Below are 23,746 nucleotides of genomic sequence, written 5' to 3' on the forward strand. Positions count from 1 at the left end.
ATTTGCTCCCCTCTGGACTGCAAAGTGTTTTCCCAGGTGGGTCCAGTGGGGATGGCTGGTTGAGCCCAGAGGCTCCATCCTCCTTTGCTTCCTTAGCTGTCAGTTGTATTTTCTTTTTGTCACGGGCACTGGGTTCAGGGTCAATTCTGGAGTAAAACTCAGTGTTAAGGTTACCTATAGGAAAGGGAGCAAACCTAGAGAGAACAAACTTGTGAGTTACAAATAGAAGGGCTTTGAGGGTGTTGCTTTCAGGTTTACTGGGGGAGAGGGTAGCAGAAGGTGGCCTAGATAACATTCTCTGGATACCCTAGGCATTCTTTTTTTTTCCTTCCCCACCCAGGGGTCAGATGGCACAATCCGGGGACTGAGGAGCTCACCCTGAGGGCCGCAACGGCTCGCCCCAAGCTGGGGGCCGAGGGCAGCCTGCCTTGGGCGGGGCAACACCCCCAGGAGCTGGCTGATATACTCCCCCTCCAATTGCCCCTACTCCAGTCTGGTCCCCTCACTTGACCGAGGACTATGTGGTCAGGGATTGTGTCTCCAATTCTAGCACTGCCACTTTTACCCCCCCCATAAGTGGTCATACTATATTTTGAAGTAGGTGTCACTGCCCTCCCCCTTTATATATGGTAAAGGGAACCTGAGAATTGTGAACAGACTCTGCCCCCCTCCCCCCCAGGGCTAACCATCTTTTGGTAGAAGCATTCAACAGAACAAAATATGTGGTGCATTTAGGATGTCGGTCCTTTTGTGCGTGCTGCCACTATTAATTGTCATCAGACTCACAGTGACTTTCAACAATCCATTGTATAGGTAATCGTCTTCTTTGGCCTGTCCAAGGAAACCCAAACCTGCAGATGGTGGGGCACACATCCCATCTGCCGCCTCCCATGCAGGTGGCCAGCAAGGCGCGTTCCCCCCCCCCACAGTGCGGGCGGTAGTTGGGGGCACACCCCCTCCCCCCCTCTGCCACACGGGCACCCGGTGTGTGTACGGCCCCTCTCGCGTGGATGGCCAGTGGGCGCCCGCTTCCCCCACCGCCACCATCCTGGCTCCAGAAATTCTCTCCAGAACAAGTCCACCTTGTGGCAGTGTGGTGGCTTCACTGCACCAGTCTTGAGGAGGGCCGGTGCCCAGCATCCATCCTGGGTGAGGGAATCCATTCGTTCTGGCTGTGGAAGCCTCATGGAGCTGCAGGGGCTGTGCGGCGCAGTGTGGGCTCTGGGGGGGGGGGGCTGGGAGCTGTGAGACTCACCCGTTCCTCCTTGGGAATCCTTGAATTCCTGTTGTTGAGCCTCGATCTTCACTGAAGACCAGTCATCAACTGCTTAACTGTTCAATTATCAATAAGCCGAAGTCTGTAGAAGGCCATAGTGGCCCTGCTTTAAGTGGTTTGCTGCTCCCTCAGCTCACCACGCTGTCTCTGCCTCCGACACCATCTTGGATCTCCCGAAGTATTGAAAGATTCTATGTGCAAAATATTGAATAATGTATTAAAAGAAGATGGAGTAAATACACATAGTTACAGTACCAAAGTGAATTGGCTGACATCTATGAACTATTTCAGGAAGTTGTTGGTAGATGCCATTGAGTTGAGTATGACTCACAGTGAACCTATGAACAACAGTTCTGAATGCTAAATCCTGTGCCATCCACATTATCTGTGACACACATCACTGTGCCAATATGTCTTGTTGAGAGTTTTCCTCTCTTTAATCGATCCTCCACCTTAAAAACTACTCACTTTCAGCAAGCAAGTTGTGGCATAGTGCATCTGCATAGCATAGGATGTTTGTTGATGAGTCTTCCTTCAATCCTGATGTCACATTCTTCTTCACAGATTGCAGTTTCTTGAATTATTTGCTCAGCATACAGATTGAATAAGTACAAAGAATAACATAACTCTGATGCACACCTTTCTTGATTTTAAACCAGGCAGTGGTCCCTTGCACTATTCAGATAACAGTTTCTGGATCTAGGTGTGGGTTTTATTTTAGTATAATTAAGTGTTATGGGATTCTTGTTCTTTTTACTGTTAACCATAGTTGTTATGATCCACATGCAATAAAATATTTTTACATAATCAATAAAACACAAATAAACATTCTTCAGGGGTTCTCTACTTTCAGCCAAGATCCATGTGACATCAGCAACTATATTATTGGCAAAAACTAAAGTCCCAGAAATCTATGGAATACCATTTGATATATTTCAACTAATAGATTCACTAATATGCTCACTATGCTAAGAAATTTGGAGCACAGCTGCCTGGTCAACTGACTGGAAGAGATCCATATTCATTTCCATTCTCAAGGAGGGTGACCTAGCAGGATATAGAACATTTTTAACAATATCATTAATATCACCTGAAAGCAAAATATTGCTGAAGATCACCCAAAACCAGTACATTGAGAGAAAACTGCTAGAAGTTCAAACTAGGTTTAGAAGAGTCTGTGGCACCAGCAATATCATAGCTGATGATTTTAGGAGGTAGCACGTGGCTAAGAACCAGAGGTAATGAAGAAAGAATTTCAAGTTGCATTGAAGTCATTGGGGGTGGGGGTGGGGGGGGGAAGGTTCCTAGTGTTGATGGAATACCAGTTGAGGTATTTCAGCAAACAGATACATATCTGCACATGGTCATTAGTCTATAACAAGGTATTTGGAAGACAGTTACCTGGCCAACTAACTGAAAGATACCCATATTTATTCCCATTCCAAAAAAAGATAATAAAAGAAAATTTGGAAATTATAAAATAATACCTTTAATGTCACACACCAGTAAAACCCTTCTGAAGAGAATTTTTAAATGGCTAGAACAGTACATCAATAGAGAATTGCCCAAAATGTAAGCTGGATTCAGAAGCGGCCATGGCAGAAAGATGTCTTTGCTGAGGTCTGATGGATCTTATCTAAAAGCAGAGGATAGTAGATATATGTTTACTTGTGTTTTGTTGACTATGATGACACTCATCTGTGGAGATCATAATTCATTATTGACAAAATTGAAGATAATGGGAATTCCAGAACAATCACTCATGCTCATTTAAAACCTATACATAGACCAAGACGCAGTCTTTCTACCAAACAAGAGGATACTACATGGTTTAAAATCATTAATGATGTGTGTTAGAGTTGTATCCTCTTTCCACACCTATCTAATCTGTATGCTAAGCAAAAACTTGAGAAGAAGAGTGTGATATAAGAATAGGAGTTAGACGCATCAGCAACTTGAATCATGTACATGACAGAACCTTGCTTGTGAAAAGTATTGGTCTTTCAATAAAAAATTACATCTCAGCATCAAGCAAATGAAAATCTTCATATCTCAGTCGTTGCTGCTCTTGTTATGTACTATTAAGTCTGAACTGACCCATAGCTGACCACCAAGTGGGTTTTCAAAGGCAGTTTAATCACACAGGAGATTGTCCACCTTTCTCCCATGGAGCAGCTGGTGGATTTGAACTGCATTCCTTAGTAGTGCAGCTCCTGACAACTAGGCCACCAGAACTCAGTCATTAGGTGGGATCATTACAAAGGAGAAAATACTTTCATCTTGGAACCACAATCAACATGCATGGTAAGAGTAGTCAAAGAAATCAAAAGTCGTGTTACATTGGACAAATCTACTCTCAAGGACATTGTTAAAGTGCTCAAAGCAGGAATGTCAGTTTAAAGACTAAGATCCACTTCACTCAAGGAAAAAGACATCATGCTTGGAAAAGCCAGTGAAAGAGAGGAGGGCCTTCAATTATAAAGAGTGAAATGGCTGCAAACAATGAGCATGGTAAAGATTGTGAAGATGGTACAAGATAAGGCAAAGTTTAAATTTATTGTAGATAGGCGACTTGAATCCACTGGTTTCTCTGTGGAAAAAGGATGGGTAATCTCCCATGTGATTTACTGCCTCTGAAAATCTGCTGGAGAGCTGCTATGAGCTGGTTCCCACACAAAGGCAAAACAACAATCACAGAAATTCTGTAGTCAGCTTGATAGTACCTAATAACAACCATTACCACTCAGGGACCCCAGAGAAGGCACTAACTACACACTTTCAAATATGTTTTCCTTAATCCTCACAGAAATCTGATGAGGCCATGCTGTTATTTCCCTTGACTTACAGATGAGAAAACTGAAGTGGGAACTTCAGGACTGTGCCACAATCACAGAGTGTGTGATGGGAAAGAAATTTGAATATACATCTGTTGGAATCCAAGGTTCATATTCTGTCCACCACAGCAAAAGAAACCCTTTGTGTACCCCAGCAATGGCATGCTTGAATTTATTTTTCAGTTCTTTCAGCTTGAGAAATGCTGAGCATGTTTTTCATTTTCCAACTCCTATTTCACATATATTTCATTATAAGACTTTGCTTTGTCTTCTCAAACTGTCTGCCCTTTGAATTATTCCGTTCTCTGCCTTTAAAAAAAAATAGAATATTTATTTTATACTGGTTTGCTTACAAAGTTTGTATACCTTGTTTTTCACACCAGATCTTTTCCATTTCCTTTTCCCATCTCTTCCTCCACCCATCAAATAGTGCAATCCTATGATTAACCACAATAACCTCCTGCCCATCCTCACCCCACTGTTCCCCCCTTTCCTCCTTAGATCCTTAGACATGTTCTACAGTAATGGTCTGATACATTATTTGCCCTTTGGGGACTGAATTAGTTCACTTGGCATAATACTCTTCAATCCCTCCCAATTTAGGTAGTGATTTACAAAATCATTGCTTGCTCTTATGTGCTGCGTAGTATTCTGTCATGTGAATCTACCATAACTCCTCAATCCATTTGATTGTGGTTGAATATTTGAGCTGTTTCCATATTCTTGTGAAGGTGAATGATACTGCTATGAACAAATCTTGTATACAAATCTCCATTTGTGCCTCAATTATCATTTTCTCAGGGTATATTCCAAGCAGTGGAATAGCTGGGTCATATGGAATGTCTATATTCAGCTTGAGGAAATGCCAAACTGTCTTCCAGAGTGGCTATACCATTTTATAATCTCACCAACAATACATAAGACCTCCTGTCTTGCCACATTTTCTCTAACATTCATTACTTCCTGTCCTGTTAAACTTTGTCACTGTTACTGGAGTGAGATGATATGTCATTTTGGTTTTGATTTGCATCTCTTTTATTGTTAGTGATTTTGAGCATTTCTTCATGTGTTTCTTGGCCAGCTAAATATCTTCCTCTGTTAATTCAATTCCGTTCTCTTAACACAGCAGTCCTTCCCTTTGTTTGTTTCATTCCAATGTGAGTTTGGGAGGCTCTTCTGACATCTATTTTGGACTTTTCTTTCCCCCCTGACTTTTAAATGACTTTTGCTTTTTCCCCCCAGTTAATGTCCTTTCACAACTCATCTGGTCTTTGATCATTAGTGTTCAAATCATTAAATCTGTTCTTAAGATGGTTTTCCAATTCACTCGGCTTATACTTAAGGTCATATTTTTGCTCTCAAGGACTTGTTTTAATTTATGTGACTCCAATTTGAATGTGCATGTAAGTAGTTGATAATCTGAAGGATTCTATGGGCAAAATCTTGAATGATCCTCCAAAGAAGACAGAAGAAATACACAGAATCACTATCAAAAAGAATTAGTTGATTCGGTAGCTCTGGTGGACTACAGGTAAGAAACTGCACTGCAAACCCAAAAGCACATGATTCAAACCCACCAGCTTCTCCACAGAAGAAGGAGGGGAAATATCCTCCTGTGCAATTATCTACCTCTGAAAATCCACTAGCGGGTCAGTTATGAATCAATTTTGACTTGAGGATATACAACAATGACAACAAAACCATTTCAAGAAGTAGCATATGATCAAAAACCAATACTACTAAAAAAAAAACAAAAAAAAATACTACTGAAGGAACGAGTTCAAGCTGAACTGAAGACATTGTAAAAAAATAAGGCCCCAGAAAATAATGAAATATCAATTGAAGTATTTAAGGAAACAGATGCTACCATAATGCTTACCAGTCTCTGTAAACAAATATGGAAAACCTGGCCAAATTACTAGAAGAGATTCATATTTATTTCCATTCCTAAAAAGGTGACCCAACAGAATATGGAAATTATTGAACAATATCTTTAGTATTACATTCAAGCAAAATCTTTCTAAAGATTTTTTCCAAAAACTGGCTGACATCGACAGGGAAATGCTAGAACTACAAGTTGGGTTCAGAAGAGGCTGTGGAACAAGGGATATTTATTGCTGATGTCAAATGAATCTTGGTGAAGAATATCAGAAAGATGTTTACTTTTAATACATTGACTATGCAAAAGCATTTCATTGTGTGGGTCATAACAAGTTATGACTAACATTGAGAAAAATGGGAATCCCAGAACACTAAATTGTGCTCGTGAGAAATCTCTGTATGGAACAAAAAGCAGCTGTCCAAATACAACAAGGTTTCAAATCAGAAAAGTTGTGCTTCAGAGATGTATCATTTCTCCTACCTTTTCAATCTGTTTGCTGAGCAAATCATTCAAGAAACTGGCCTATATGAAGAAGAATAACCACCTGTGTTATGCAGATGACACAATCTTGCTTGTATAAAATGAAGAAGACTTACTGCAGAAGAGCAAAGACTAGAGCATTGAAAATGGAGCACACCACAACATCAAGAAATAAAATTCCTTACCACTAGACCAATAGACAACATCACGATAGATGAATAAAAGCCTGAAGTTCTCATTTATTTCATTTTACTTGGATCCACATTCATGGCAGCAATAGTTGCATCAAAGAAATTTACTGTCAAAGACTTCTCCGAACTTTTAAAGAGGAAGATTGTCAATTTAAAGATTAAGGTGCACTAGATCCAAGCCTTTGTATTTTCAGTTGTTTCTTTAGCATCTGAAAGTTAGACAATGAATGAAAATGACAGAAGAATTGATGCCTTTGAAATGATGTGTTGGATAAGATTATTAAAGATACTGTCAAAAATGTAGAGTTAAACCTGTGAGAGCCAGAATTCATTGGGGACTGCTTTGTTTTCCCTGGTTCTCAAAGTTTTCTGCCTTTGACAGGGTGCCATTTCATCACTTTCCTATTTCTTTATACTAGTGAAAGATGTTTGCATTTCTTATTTGACAGCTTTTTTTCTTACATACGTTCTGACTTTTGCAACTTTTACTGTATGATATAAATACTGTCTGCATGGTGGACTGGGACATTTCAAGCAACTGTGATGTCAGGGATATGAATTTCTTCACCTCTCCCATTAAGTGTATAAGAAAAAGTTTAAGAAGATGTGTTATGATTATAATAAATCTTGAACAAGTATTTTAAAATTATAAGATGTCTTTTCATCACAGTAGTTTTCAGTAAAACAAAAGAACACACTGTCAAAAGAACAAATAAATCTGTCTTGGAGGAAGTACAGTAAGAGTGCTCCTTAGAGCAAGGATAGTGACACTTTGTCTTATTAACTTTGGGTAAATTTTCAGGAGGAACCATTACTTGGAGAGAGACATCATGCCAGGAAAGGTATAAAGTCAGTGAAAAAGAAGATCCTCAATGAGATGGATTGACAAAGTGACTATCACAAAAGACTTGAGTATGACAGAGATTATGAGGATGGTACAGGATAGGGCCAAGTTCAGATCTTAGTTCATAATAAGGTCTCTATGAGTCATAGTTGATTTGATAGCACCTAACAATAGCAATGGCAAGTGAGGTTGCTTTACTGTTGCCTAAAGAGCCGAAAATGGAACATGGGCATGAGTGAGAATAGTATAAACCCACATTGCCCCAGAATAGAAAGCAGATAAAAAGCCTGTAGCCCAGCCACATGGTGCCCCTGGAGCCACACTAACAGTAAGAGGTTCATTTATTCATTGTTGACTTACAGACTCAGAGTTGTGATGCTGAGAATGGGATTTATTAGGGAAGTAAGTTGGAAAGTGGGAGAGGCAAAGACTATCACTCAAAGCAAATCCAGATTTTAGCCCAGCAGTCCAGTCACAATTAGTCCTCTATTAGTCCAGGCTCCAGTTTTAGTTCAGCAATACAAATTCAAGAAGCCTCTGGTTTCCTCAACAACAGTTAAATCCAAATCATACAGTAAGGTTTGCCTCAGAGCAGTTATAAGTCAGCTTTGCCTTAATCATCTGGTGAGCACTGCAAAATATTTAACTGTGTCCAACAAGAAATACAAGAAGCCTCTGGTCACACCTTGCCACAGTTTCTCCACAGGAGTGCCAAAGTCTATGCAGTCTATCCACCACCATCACCAGGGTCCTGCCTTCAGGGTCTCCCTCAACTCTTGTTTGCTTCTAGTTGTGCTGCCCCAAGTCTTGCTACTCAGTGTGGGAAACATATTCATTCATGCCGGATTGGCCAACCACTTCTTAAACAGGCCTCTGAAAACCCTATGAACAGTGAGGAATGTGAATAGTTATAGTAGTAGTGATAGAACCCAGAATGGAAGTCAGTCAAAATGAGGAAAAATAATGGCAAACATAACCTAATAAAATAATCTAATAATTGGAACATGGAATGCACATAGCTTGAATGTTAGAAAATGAGAAATTGTGAAAAATTAAATGGAAGGCATGAACATTGACATACTAGGCATTAGTAAGATGAGATGGACTATCTCTGGACACTTTAAGTCAGATAATCACATGGTAAATTGTGCTGGAAACTCTCTGATGCATAACAAGTGATTGCAAAGACCATGGCCTGTATCAAACGCACATTAGTCTCCAGAGAGACACCGTTGCTCTTGAGTACATTAGAGAGGTCCCTAACAACAGGCTTCCCCATTGCAATACTTTTTTTTTTTTATTTCCTGGCTGCTGGTGCCAAGAGTGTTGACCATGGAGCCGAGCAAACTGAAGCTGTGAACAATCTCAATCTCTTCGCCATCCATCCTGATGCTACCGATTGGTCCAGTGGTGAGAATCTTTGTCTTCTTGACATTGAGCCTCAGTCCATACTGAAGGCTGCAGTCCTTGACCCTCTGCAGTAAGTGCATGAGGTCCTCCTCAGTTTCAGCAAGCAGGGTTGTGTCATCTGCATAACGCAGATTGTTGATAGATCTTCCACCAATCCTAACACCACGCTTCTCCTCATAGGGCCCAACCTCTCGGATAATTTGCTCTGCATACAGGTTGAAAAGGTATGGAGATAGGATGCATCCCTGGCATACACCCTTCTCAATTTTGAACCATGCAGTGTTGCCCTGCTCTGTTCTGATGACTGCCTCTTGGTCCAAGTATAGGTTTTGCATTAGCACGATTAAATGTTCTGGGATTTCCATTCTTCTCAGAGTCAGCCACAGTTTGTTATGATCCACACAGTCAAATGCCTTTGCATAATCAATGAAACACAGATAGACATTCTTCTGGTATTCCCTGCTTTCAGCTAAGATCCATCTAACATCAGCTACATAACCTAGTACCATGACCCCTTCTAAACCCAGCCTGGACTTCTGGCAGTTCTCTGTTGATGTACTGTTCCAGTCGTTTTTGGATAATCTTTAGTAGAATCTTGCTTGCATGTGAAATCAATGATATTGTTCTGTAGTTTCCACACTCAGCTGGGTCACCCTACTTTGGGATGGGAACAAATATAGATCTCTTCCGATCATTTGGCCAAGTGGTTGTTCTCCAGATTTCTTGGCACAACTTGGTGAGCACATCCAGGGAATCATCTGTTAGCTGAAATATGTCAATTGGTATACCGTCTATTCCGGGGGCATTACCTGCAAGTAAAATACCGCTGAAGAGAATTCAAAAACGGCTAGAACAATGCATAGATAGGCAACTGCCAGATGTTCAAGCAGGATTTAGAAGAGGCTGTGGCATCAGGGATATTACAGTGATGACAGATGATAGATATTACTGCTGATGTCAGATGCCTCTGCTAAAGAATACCAGAAGAATGTCTGTTTATGATTTATTGACTAAGCAAAAGATTTGACTGTGAATCATAACAACGTATAGCTAACATTGAGAAGAATGGGAATTGCAGAGCACTTAATTGTGTTCATGAGAAACCTACCAGGAGGATGTGGTGCAAACAGAGCAAGGGAACACTAAATAGATTAAAATAAGAAGGAAGTGCATACCTATTTCTCCATACCTATTCAACCTATATTCTGAGCAAATTATTTGCTGGACTCTATGAAGAAGAATGAGGTATTCGCGTTGGAAGGAGATTCATCATTAACCTGCATTATGCAGATGACACAACCTTGGGTGCTGAAAGGGAAGAGGACTTGAAGCATTAAATTGTTGAAGAATATCAAAGAATACAGCCTTCAATATGGATTGCACCTCAGTGTCAAGAAAACAAAGATTCTTAGCACTGGACTGATAGGCAACATCATGATAGAGAAAAGATTGAAACTATTGACAGCTTCATCTTGGATCTACATTAACATTCTTGATAACAGCAGTCAGGAAATCAGGAGATATACTACACTGGGAAAGTCTGCAGTTAGGGACCTCTCCATATTATCAGGTCATTTTGAGAGCTAAGGTGTGTCTGATTCAAGCCCTAGTCTTTCTGATCACTTGCTTTCATTTGAGAACTGGACAGTGAATAAGGATGACAGAAGTATTAATGCCTTTGAGCTGTGATATTGGAGAAGAATGTTGAACTGCCAAAAGAACAAACAAATAATATCTTGAAGAGGGTGTAGCCAGAGTTCTGTTTGGAGGCAAAGATGATGAGACTTTGCTTCACATACTTTGGGTGTGTTGCTAGAAAGGGCTATTCCTTGGAAAGGGGCATGATGCTTGGAAAGATGGAGGGTCAGTAAAGGAGAGGAAGACCCTCAGGCAGGTGGATCGACAAGGTAACTGCCACAACAGGCTCTAATGTGTCAGGAAGTGTGAAGATGGCACAGAATAGGACAGGATTCAGATCTGTTTGTTGTTCATAGGGTTGCTATGGGTCATACTTGACTCAAAGGCAACCTAAGAACAGTAACAACAAGCCACCAGAGCTCATGAACTGAGATGATTGAAAAGTAAATACAGGCTATCCCTGACTTAAAAACCAGGCTGGACCTAAGAATGGCTGCATTTGCTGACTTAGGCCAGAACGTCTCATGATTTTGCTAAAATTGTCACTGAAACTCTAGGTGAAAAATCATTCCTTCTCTCTCTCTTTTTTTTTTTTCTTTTGTTTTTGTTTTTAATGAAACTCATTTTTAACACACTACTTCCTTTTCTTTAACTTTTTTTATTGTGATTTAGGTGAAAGTTTAGAAATTGTTTTCCATTCCAAGTTTATAATTCTGTGACAATGATTTCAACCTCCACAAAGTTCTTTTCATGTCTTCTCTGTTCTTCCTGTTTTCGATAATCCTTTCCTGGCCCTTCCTGCCTTCTAATTTTTATCACTGAGCCAATGTTGCCCTTTGGGTCTCTTTGGTACTGGTTCTTCTGAGGAGTTTTTACCTCCCTGGTGTTACTGCTTATCTTATAGGCCTGGATCTTTAGGATTAAAGTTGAGTCATGGGGTGAGCTCAGTTCCAGGCTCGAAATGTGTCTAAGAGTTGTAGTCTTGGGGGTTCTGTTGGCCTTTGAGACCAGTAAACCTAATCTTTTTCATGATTCTGAGTTTGTTCTGCATTTTTCTCCTGTTCTATCCAGGAGTTCCAACTGTGATCTCCTTTAGAGTGCTGGCCACATTCTAACATCAATTTGTTTTCTTGAATTATTTCTCTTTTTCTTCTAGAGAGGGTACTGAGACATAAGTGAAAAACAGAATAAAAAGAATCTCGATAAATGAAGATTGCCATAAGCGAGGTTCTGGTTAACTGAAGAGTGTCATTGTTGAACGTGGCTTTTCTTGCTGCTTGGCATTGGCTGGGGCTTTTGTGTGTCTATGCAGCATGGAGAATTTGTCACTGCCAATGACAACAGTGACTTAGTGGTTGAGGGGATTGCGTGTGTGTCCTGCTGTGTGTGGTCACAGTTAGCTTCCGGGGTGTCAGGGCCTCTGGATAAAGGGGGCCCAGCAGGTTCATCTGTCATTCACTGTTTTCCTGTGGGGGCAGTGGCCCTTGAAGAAGAGGATTTCACGGAGCAGGGCCACCCCTGCTCTACTTTTGCATAATTTTTCCTCAATGAGCCTCTGTGACAAATGCTGCCAAAGGGAGGTCTCGGGAAAGGAGGAGGGGCAGGAAGAAACCATTCAGAAATGAGCCTGAACTCTCACCATTCCATCTTCCATAAACCGGGCCTCTGGTTGCTTACTGTGGAGCTGGTGGGACCCCAGGGCAATAGGTCTTTTGTTTATTCATCAATCGCTTGCCTGTCTTCCCTATTTGCCGCCCTCCTTCCATCTACCCACTCCTCATTTATCCATCCATCCAGCGATCTATGACATTGTAAATGGGTCATGGGGAAACATTAAAGAATAGGTCTCTACTCTTTGAGACAGCAGGGGAAGGAAACATGAGGGCTGCCCACCAGTTGTCATTGAGTTGCTTGATTCCTGGTGGTCTCACCTGTCTGAGTAGAATTGCGCTCCACAGGCTTTTCGGTCATTGCAGTGGAGTGTCAGACCTGTCTTCCAACGTTCTCTGGGTGTACTCAAACCACCAAACTTACTCTTAGCAGTTAATGATTTGTAACTCCCAGGAATTCCCCTTCTCTCTTTCCCTTCATTCTCATTGTGTCAGAATTGACTCAAAGCTGACCCTTCACTGGGTTCCAGAGGTTGTAAATTGCACGGGAAGAGATTGCCTATCTTTCTCTCAAGGAGAGGCAGGTAGATTGGAAATGCCAGGGAGACTCAACTCTAGGTAAACAGAGCACCTCCCTATGGACTATACATACCACTTGAGATGCTTCTGCTTAGTAAAGTACAATTTGTCATAAGCATTCAGAGAGCAGATCCTGCTGACATGCCCAGGGAAGACTTCATGTAAGTGGAAGGGAAATTGTGTTAAATCTGGAGGGGCAGGAGGGTAGATTTCAAGTGATGTAGGTAGCATGTTAAGCCTGTCAAGAAGCAAAACCAGTGAGGCTGGACTTGGGAAAGCCTTGTTCGGGGAAAGGCTTTGGTTTGGGGGTGGAGTAGAAGTGAGTGGGAATAAGTCTGGAGGAATTGTTTCAAGTCAAATTGCAGAGGGGCCAGAAGTTAGCATTTCAGCGTATATAGTCAAGAGCTACCCCAGGCTCAGAGTACTTAATTGTGCTCATGCGAAACATGTATCTGGACCAGGAGTCTGTTGTGCAAGCAGAGCACGGGAATACTTGATGGTTTAAAATTAAGAAGGGAGTGTTTTAGGATTGTATTCTCCCTCCATGCCTATTAAATCTGTGTGCTGAGAAATTATTTGAGAGGCTATAAGTCAGAGAGTTGGACAATCACTAGGACAGAAGGAGAATTGATGTCTTTGAGCTGTGGTGGTGGAGAAGAGTATTGAATATACCATGGACTGCTAAGAAAACAAACAGGTACATCCTAGAGAAGGTTAAACCAGGCTGCTCCTTGGAGGCAAAGACTCTGAAGCTTCATCTGACAAACTTTGGGCATATTGCAAGGAGGGATCAGTCCTTGAAGAAGGACTTAATGCTTGAGAGGGTGGAGGGACAGTGGAGGAGAGGAAGACTCTCTATGAGGTGGATTGATTCAGTGACTGGGGTAACGGGGGTAGGTGTGTCAGAGAGAGTGAGACTGGTGCAGAACAGAGAAGGGTTTAGGGCTGTTGTACATAGGGTCACTATGAGTCACAGGCAACTCAATGGCACATAACAACAACAACAGACTCTATGAAGAGGAATGTGGCATTAGGATTGGAGGGAGACTCATCAATAACCTATACTATACAGATGACACAACCTTGCTTCCTGAAAGTATGGAAGACTTGAGGCACTTGTTATAGACGATCAAGGAATGCAGCCTTCAATTTGGACTACATCTCAATGTCAGGAAAACAAAGGCAACAACATGGTGTATGGAGGAAAAATTGAAACTGTCAACAATTTCATCTTACTTGGATCCAGCTAACACCCTTAGTACCAGCAGTCAGGAAATCAGGAGACATATTGCATTGGGAAATTCTGCAGTTAGGGACCTCTCCAAATTACTGAGGAGTATTGATATCAGTTTGAGGACTAAGGTGAGAATGATTGAGGCCATGGTCTTTCTGATCATTTGCTATGCATCTGAGAATTGGACAATCAATAGGGATGACAGAAGAATTGATTCCTTTGAGTTGTAGTGTTGGAAGAGAGCATTAAGTATCTCATGGACTTCCAAAAAAACAAATAAATATGTCTTGGAGAGGGTACAGCCAAAGTGCTCTTTGGAGGCAAGAATGATGAGGCTTCGCCTCACAGACTTTGGCATGTTGCTAGGAGGGGATATTCTTTGGAGAGGAGCATGATGCTGGGAAGGGTGGAAGGTGAGGAAGACCCTTGACCAGGTGGATTGACACAGTAAGTGCCTCAATGGGCTTGAGTATGTCAGGAAGGGTGAAGATGGCACAGGATAGGATGGGGTTCAGATCTGCTGTTCATAGGGTTGCTGTGAGTCATACTCAACTTGACAGCAACAACAACCATCCTAAGCTTCTGGATACCTCTGAGGCATGTGCTCAGAACTGTGCTTTAGGAAGACAAAGCTGGGAGACTTACAGGGCATCAGGAGGTATTCTTATAACAGCTCTTCTTTGATATCTTGTGGATGAATCCACACTCATTCACACCCTGTCCCTGGGATACTGAAGTCCTCACCATTCAGGTGAAACCAGTCAGTAGTATCCTTTCCACGTGGCATCCATGCTTCTTGTCCAAGGTCAAGGTGCTGTTGGCTGTGACCACTCACTCCTTGGCACACACGTTAAGATAGGAACCAGAATACGGACCTTGGCATTGAGAATACACCACTAGGCTTAATGATTAAGTGATAGATAATCTTTATAAAAGAAAATCGTTGTCCAGAAGAACTTTCCAAAGTCATGGGGAGACAGAGTTGAAGGCAATTTAACTTTGTCAGAGACACTGAATGGCACCATTGGGTGAAAGTAAATGTTACAGTCATGGATGGAACACTTTACTTAGAGTTTAAACTAGAGTTTAGTTTACTTCTTTTGATACTTTCATTGGTGTTGAAATGTATTTCTTCTACGAGAATTAGTTCCCACCATACACCCTAATGGCTTAAATAACCATCAGTAAGCATTCTTTGGGTTTGCTGTTGTTGTTGTTGTTGTTATGTGCCATGGAGTCGTCTGCTTCTCATAGCCACCCTATGTACAACAGCCCTAAACCCTCCTCTATCCCTTGCCAATCTTAATGTCTCCAACACACTTATCCTCTTTATCCCAGTGACTGAATCAATACATCTCATCGAGGGTCTTCCTCTCCTGAACTGTCCCTCCACCCTTTCAAGCATGATATCCCTCTCCAAGGACCAATCTCACCTTGCAACATGTCCAAAATATGTCAGATGAAGCTTCAGAATCCTTGCCTCCAAGGAGCATTCTGGCTTCACCCTCTCCAGGACAATCTTGTTTGTTCTCCTAGTAGTCCGTGATAGATTCAATACTTTTCTCCAGCACCAAAGCTCAAAGGCATCAACTCTCCTTTTTTCATCCGTAGTCATTGTTCAGCTTTCTGATGCATAGTAAGTAATTGCAAAGACAATGGCTTGTATCAGGTGCTCCTTATTCTCCAGACTGACATTGTTGCTCTTCAGTAGTTTGGAGAGGTCTCTGACAGCAGACTTTCCCAATGCAATTAATCTTTTAATTTTCTGGTTGCTGGTACCAGAAGTGCTGATTGTAGAGCCAAGCAAACTGAAGCTGTCAACAATCTCAATTTCTTCATCCTCCATCATGATGCTGCCAGTTGGTCCAGTGGTGAGAATCTTCATTTTCTTGATGTTGAGTCTCAATCCATATTGAAGGCTGCAGTTCTTGATCCTCTGCAGCAAGCAATTTAGGTTCTTCTCAGTTTCAGCAAGCAAGGTTGTATCATATCCATAATGCAGATTGTTGATGAGTCTACCTCCAATCCTGATGCCACACTTCTCTTCACAGAGCCCAGCATCCCAGATAATCTGTTTCGCATATAGATTGAAAAGATATGGAGATTGGACACACCTTGATGCACATCCTTCCCAATTTTGAATCATGCAGAGTTTCCTTGCTCTGTTTTGACAACTGCCTCCTGGTTCCCAGGATGTAAACGCCATTTCTGGCAACAACAACAACAACAACTCCTTGGAAAGGGACATTATGCCTGGAAAGGTAGAGAGGGTCAGCAAAGGAGAGAAAGACCCTTAATGAGATACATTGACACAGTGACTGCAGCTATGGGCTCAAGTTTGTCAGTGACTCAATGTCACCTAACAACAATTGTGTACAAAGATTTAAGCTTGGACTGGGGAGCTAAAGATGATCCTACCTCAGTTACTATACTGTAGATACTCGAGAGTTCTACATTCTAGAAAAAATTTAAAAAAGCTTCAGGACAAAATGGACATAACTGGTTAAATGGAAAATTGAGCCCTGCTGTGATTCCATCCTGCGTGGCTGTTCTTTGTAACAATGGGTTTTATTGCCGTCCTCTCCCTCATAAACGTGAGCCCCCAACCCATGGAAGATTCAATGGATATGGACATGAGCCCCCTGCAGCCCCAAAACTACCTTTTCAGTTGTGAACTGAAAGCTGACAAAGATTATCATTTTAAGGTGGATAATGATGAAAATGAGCACCCGTTATCTTTAAGAACGGTCAGTTTAGGGGCTGGTGCAAAGGATGAATTGCACATTGTTGAAGCAGAGGCGATGAATTATGAGGGCAGCCCAATTAAAGTAACACTGGCAACTGTGAAAATGTTCGTACAGCCAACGGTTTCGCTTGGGGACTTTGAAATACCACCACCTGCCGTCTTACGATAGAAGTGTGGCTCAGGGCCGGTGCATATAAGTGGATAACACTTAGTAGCTGTGAAGGAAGATGCAGAGTCAGAGGATGAAGAGGAGAAGGATGTGAAACTCTTAAGTACACCTGTCCCTGCAGGTGGTAACAAAGTTCCACAGAAAGAGGTGAAACTTGCCACCGATGAAGAGGATGACGATGATGATGCTGACGATGCTGCTGCTGAAGATGATGATGATGATGACGAGGTTGATGATGATGAGGCTGAAGAAAAAGCACCAGTGAAGAAATCTCTATGGGATACTCCAGCCAAAAATGCACGAAAATCAAACCAGAATGGAAAAGACTCAAAACAATCAACTCCACGACCAAAAGGACAAGAATCTTTCAAAAAACAGGAAAAGACTCCCAAAACTCCAAAGGACCTAGTTCTGTAGAAGATATTAAAGCAAAAATTGCAAGCAAGTATAGAAAAAGCGCATTAACAGTCCTGGGCACTACTGGTAAATTAAGCCCAAAGATGGGGAGAGAAAAAGGAGAGATAAATAGAGTCGATACTGAGTATCATTAACAATCCAGACTGAAGTCTTCTATTTGTTTTTTTTTCTATATTTTATTAATTTTCATAAACATTTACAGAGATTTTGGGTTTCCATTCATTCATTGTTGCACTATTCTCTCTACCCTCCTCCCAGTTTGTTCTTGTCCAAATGCCACAGTGCTTGTCAAAGCCAGTTCTGATTAATCTCCTTTGTCGGTGTGTCCTTTGCCATTCCCTATCACTCCTCCCTGAGAGAGACTTCACCCTGAGTCATAAGGAAAAGGGGATGGCGTATTCTCTTAGCTACTTCCTGCTGAAAAGGGACGCTGTGGGTTTCAGGGTGAAGATCTTCTCTCACTACTCTAAAGGGCCCCTTTGGCAGTAGGAAACACATAGACTATTATGGAGATTGATTTTGGAATTTAGATGCACTCTTATTGATTGTGCTTGGCCGTACATGTTCATATCCTTGAAGATGTATCATGGGGGTGTTGCAACCTAGAAGACACAAATTTGACTAACAAGTTATAAGTACATGAGTCAAAAATTATGGAAAAGTAAAAGAAAAGATTCTTTCATTGTTTTACAAACCCTCCCCCAGGTCCCCTCCACCATGCAGCCCTCGCTCTAGACTCCTGTGATGACAGCAATACCTAGTCATATATCTCTTTTAAACAGTTTTCTCCCTCCTCTGTTTCAGTGCAGTATACATTATTGAACCCATCTTACTCAGTCTCTCCCCAACCCCAAGGACAGTCCCATTCTACAACAGTGGCATCATGTAATATTTGTCCTTTTGTGACTGGGATATTTCACTCAGCATAATGTTCTCCAGAGTCAACCATTTTGAATAATATTGCATGAGTTCCTTGTTTTTTAATGCAGCATAGTATTCCATTGTGCGAATATACCACAGCTTCTCTAGCCATTCGTTTGTTGATGTCTTCTATTTGAATCTTACTCCTTTTCCTGATTTGCCACCCAGCCATACCCCTGTGCAGGCTGGAAGCAAAGGCACTTTCTATTGACTGCTGTGATTCAGTGAACCATACTCTGCTTTTCACTTGTGTATTGACCTCACCTTTTTTGAACATGTTTTATAAACTTTGTATCTACCTAGCTCTTCAATAAATATTTGAATAAATTTTTTAAAAATGGATTTGTTTTATAAATTTTCACTTCAATCACAATAAAAAATTTTCAGGGGAAAAAACACCTCAACTATTATAACTAACATTTTGGAGGTGATGAATATTAATGAGAAAGCCTTATTGAACTTTTAAATGTAGTATCTTAATTGAATGCATTACTATATCCTTAAAAGATTCTTGGAGACCATGGTTGTGCAAAAGAGTTCACACATTTAGCTGTTAACTGAAAGGATGGAGGTTGGGGTCTCCTCATAGGATCCTTGAAAGAAAGACTCGGTGATCTGCTTCCAAAAAATGAGCCATTGATCTGGTAACTCAGTGGAGCACCAGTCCACTCTGGCACATCCAGGTTTGCCATGAATCAATAACAAGTCAATGACAGCTGGTTGTAAGAGAACTATGATTATTGTCATGTTGAGATGAGAAAAAAAAAATGCTCAAGAACTTATGTAGTTAGGGTTAAGAAGTAAATCAAGAAGAGTCAGGCACGTGGGCAAGAGCTGACTAGGGACCGAGTACAGATTATGGGCCTCCAGCTTCAGTATTATAACCACAGTTATGAAGGGGAAAGACTATTATGACTAGGGAGGACAGAAGGAGAGTTGATGGCTTTGAGCTGTGGTGCTGGAGAAGAGTACTGAACGTACCATGGACTGCCAGGAAAACAGATTCGTCTTGGAGAGGATTAAACTAAGCTACTCCTTGGAGGCAAGGATTCTGGGGCTTCATCTGACATACTTTGGACATGTTGCCAGGAGGGATGACGGGTCCTTGGAGAGGGACATCATGCTTGGGAGGGTGGAGGGATGGCACAGGATGGGAAGGCCCTCTATGAGATGGATTGATTCAGTGACTGGGGTAATCGGAATGGGCGTGTCAGAGGCAGTGCGATTGGCACAGGACAGAGCAGGGTTTAGGGCTGTTGTGCATAGGGTCGCCATGAGTCGCAAACGACTCGACGGCACATAACAACAACAACAACAACAACAACCCCCTCAATGAGAGTGGTAGGAGAAAAGCCAGCTTGATTCCGAGGCAGGAGAGCAGAGCAGAAGGCAGCCAGAGCAGGTGACTGACCACAGGACAGATCGTGCCTTATTCAGTTCAATGTCTACATTCCTGACAAAATATTGCATGTGGGGCAGACACTAAGTAAATGCCGACTGCATTCCTTATTTAGCAAGTTACTGTTCTGATCAGGAAATTCAGGGACTGCAGGCCCACAATACTACTGTGTGAGTCTACTCAATTTGTAGAGATAACGCAATCAGACTGAGAGATTAATTTCTAGAACTGAATGGATCCTGATCCATTCTGATTCTTCCCAGATGGGATATATCCCACATGGAAGCTGTCGCTCCCAGAAGTATTGGAGGATCAACATAATTCCTTCACTTCGGCACTATGATAAATGTTGATTCCACTCCAAAGCTAAGTTAAACATAAAAGCCTCCCCTGATAGATTCTGGGAGAATACGTGTGTGTGTGTGTGGGGGGTGTGTGCACGAGCTCCGACAAGCTCTCCCACACCCATGCTAACGTGGATGTCATCCCTTCGAAGGTCAGTGACAGCCCAGCCTCCCATTCACAGGTTGGAGAGAGGGCATTAATCTTCTTGACAGGAGGGTGTGGAGGAGGGGGACATGGGGCTGGGATCCCTCAAACTGGGCATGTCTGTGTGCAGAGAGATCCTTGTCTTATTTGACTGGGTGAATAGCTCTATTTTTTAAGCCCACAGCATAAAGGGGGAAGTGCTTAAAGAAAACCAAGTAGCACTATAAAAATCAAGTTATCATATTTATCTTTTTTTTTTTCTCATTCCTTTTTGGGGAAGGGGAACAGAGATGAGCGGGCTCTGTCCACAGAGAAACACTGAAGGGGTTCTTAGGACATGTGCCTGCAATTCTCAGAAGAAGGTGGCAGAGAGTTCAAGGTTTGGGGTAGCTCCTGCTGTATGGATCGAGGGCAGGCCTGGTGAAGTCTAAACTTGTGAGCGGAATGTAATTTACACATCCAGAGGCTCTTGCAAACTTCTGGCTAGCTAGCAAGATCTGCACCTCTCTTTTAGAAAGTCCCTTTTACACCTGGATGTTCCTACCTAAAGCTCTTACTGTTTAGGGGGGCTCAGTGCTTGTGAGGGAGGGCTGAACAAACTCTAGGGGCAAGGTCTGAGGGCAGATCCAATGGTCTCCAGACAATTCTCCCTGCCTCCCTGCACCCATAGATTTGGTCCAGTACTTCTGGAATGGGGAAGATATATTAGGAGTGAGGAGCCCTGCAGCGTTAAAGTAACAGCAAACAGCAGGTAACATAACTCAGGACAAAGGGGCAAGCGGGTTACCACACACCTGGCCGGATAATCTCACCGTTTCCGAAACAGCCCATGTGCTTTCTGCCTCTTGCGCCAGCTCCGGAGCTGTCTGTCCCGCTTAAACACCCCTTCTTTGGCTAGCCCTGAACTAACTGATGCTAGCTGCGTCTTTCCTCTTGGAACCTCCAGCTAAGTCCAGCTAAAATAACAATCACATGCCACTTGATGTCTGCTTGCTCCGTAATTGTTGCATACGTGACAGGCCTGGGCTTCTAAGGGCCTTACCTGGGGAGTCAGAACTACCCTTTATCTTCCTTCAGGTTTCAAACCAAATGTCACTTCTCTAATCTGCACCTTCTGGATATAATCAGGCTGTCTGGTGGCCTAGTGGGTAAGGGGTTGTGCTGCTCATCAGAAAGCAGGTGATTTGAATTCACCAGCTTCACCTTCCTGTGCAATTTACAACCTCTGAAAACACACAGGAGGGTCTGGCTTGAAGACAAGAAATTTTTTAGCTGATCTTTTTAAACCGTGTTTTCCATTTTCTAGTATCTTCTTGTTGAATCATGTATTATCCTAAGAAAGAAGACTGTTTGCCCTCCTTGCCCACCGCTGTGCCCTCGATGCCTAGAACAGTGCTTGACATATGAACAAGGCCAGTGGCCGCTGAGTCAATTCTGACCCATGGTGGCTCTGTGTTTGTCAGAGGAGAACAGTGTTCCACAGGGTTCTCAGGGGCAGATCTTGGAAACTTCATTAAATCTTTCTCTCAGAGCACCCTAGAGTGGACTCCCACCTCCGGCCTTCCAGTTAGCACACAATCGACCCTCACAACATGTATGTTGACTGAACTAATTGAACAACTGAATCCACCCTCCACCCAACATAATCATAGTACACGTTTGTAACATTATTTAAATAAGTGTTGACAACCCCTGAGGAATAGCCAACGAGGGAACAGTGTGGGAAGGGGCCATGGACAGATCCAGGACCAGGATTTGGGTTTCTTGACTCTAGCTTCTGGTTGACCTTGGGCAAGCCCCTAGGGTTCCCTCTGGTTGGATGATACCATCTCTGTGGTCATCTCCAGCCCTCTGTTTTGTTTTGTTTCTCAAAGCACCTCCAGACTTCTGGAGGTGAGAACATTTGGAAGACTCTACTCCTGGCACCGGATGCTCTGGTTTGGCAAAGGGACCTGTTTGGCAGCCAGTGCCCTGAGCACAGGGAAGGTGCTCTGGTTGCCCCGAGGGGCTGGAAGGCTCTTTATGGAGCCACTGGGGCAGGGCATCGTTAGTGAGGAGAGGAAAAGGGAACAAAGAGGAACCTTCCCAATTATTAATAAGGCAGCAACCCCATCCATCTTAATGAGACAGGGAGAGAAAAAAAACCCAGAAGTCAGGCAGCTAGTGCACAATAGGATACAATAGAGACCTTTTTTGAAAGAGGAGAAAAAAAGAGAGAAAGGAAAAAGCCTTGCAGATTAGAAAGCAATTCTAAAATGATCATTTCTGTGCCTCCCTATAAAAAGGTGTCACTCTGCTCTGCAGCCACAGAGCTCTCTGCAGGGCTATGGGGTGGAAGGACACCATTTCTTTTGCTCCTGGGGATTGGAGAAGCATCCACCTCAGCAAGAGCCTTTGCTTTATAGGGGCAGTTTGGCCTATTGAGGACACTAGGAGCCTGGTTTAGTGATACAGGACCTGGGACATTCAATGGATGCTCAAAGTGACTCGTTAACCTTGTGAATGGATGACTCACTTCTCCAAATCCACCCCACCATGGCCACCATGTCTACCAAAGTACCAAATATTTTGTTTCCTTTATTTGTTAGTTGTATGACTTGGGGCAAATTGTTTCTCTTCTCATGCTCAGTTTCTTCAGAACTCACCTACCTCCTATACTTGCTGAGAAGATGATATTGTATGTATGTGTATTAGCTTCCTAAGGTTGCTGTAACAAAATACCACACAATTGGTGGCTTTCTAGTGGAGGATCAATGAAAAAGAGAAAGATTTTCTATGAAGTGGATTGACATGATGACCGCAACAGAGTGGAAGCACAGCAGAAACTGGAAGGAGGCACTCGGAATAGGGCAGGTATTGTTCTGTTGTGTGCAGGATCACTATGAGTCAGATATAGTTTGATAACAGCTAACAACTACACCAACAAAGAACTGAAATGTGTTGTCTCACAGTCTGAGAGGCTAGCAGTCCAGCTTCTCGAAGAGTGTGTTGACCGGGCCCTGAGCTCTCCGTCCACTCTAAGAGGAAATCTTGTCTTCTCTTTACCCGTTTCCAGTAACTCTTGATTTTTTATATAATTTCTATTTACTTTTTAAAAAAAGTATTTGCTTAAACATTTTTAAATGTTCCATTATCATTTGGGTGAAAGATTTTAGAGGAAGTTGCTTTTCTGTTGGTGCGATTTTTCAGATACATCTTCACATAGCCACTTCTCTGTGTCTGTGTCTATTCTCTCCATTCATAGAATAACACATGAAGGAGATTAGAGTCCAGGGCCCACGAGGGCCCACCCTTCTCCTACACATACGAAACCCTTAACTGACCACTTGTCATGGACCCTATTTAGAAACAAGATTGCCTTCGTTGGTACAAAAGGTAGAACTTCAGCTTATCATTATATTTCATCTATAACTACAATTATAACTGTAAACTCAGATTCATTTCTGTCAAGTCAGAACCAACTCAGAGATCACATATAAGTGGACAACACTTAGTAGCTGTGGAGGAAGATGCAGAGTCAGAGGATGAAGAGGAGGAGGATGTGAAACTCTTAAGTACACCTGTCCCTGCAGGTGGTAACAAAGTTCCACAGAAAGAGGTGAAACTTGCCACCGATGAAGAGGATGA

At 42.3% G+C, this 23,746-nt stretch overlaps 1 pseudogene; it reads left to right on the plus strand.

Moving 5' to 3' along the window:
- The first annotated feature begins 16,587 nt into the window (after positions 1-16,587).
- Positions 16,588-23,746, plus strand: part of LOC102844005 — a 35,357-nt pseudogene continuing 28,198 nt past the window's right edge.

This window comes from Elephantulus edwardii, unplaced genomic scaffold, assembly GCF_000299155.1.
Source record: "Elephantulus edwardii isolate Elephantulus edwardi_28Jun2011 unplaced genomic scaffold, EleEdw1.0 scaffold00195, whole genome shotgun sequence".
Classification (NCBI taxonomy): Eukaryota; Metazoa; Chordata; class Mammalia; order Macroscelidea; family Macroscelididae; genus Elephantulus; species Elephantulus edwardii.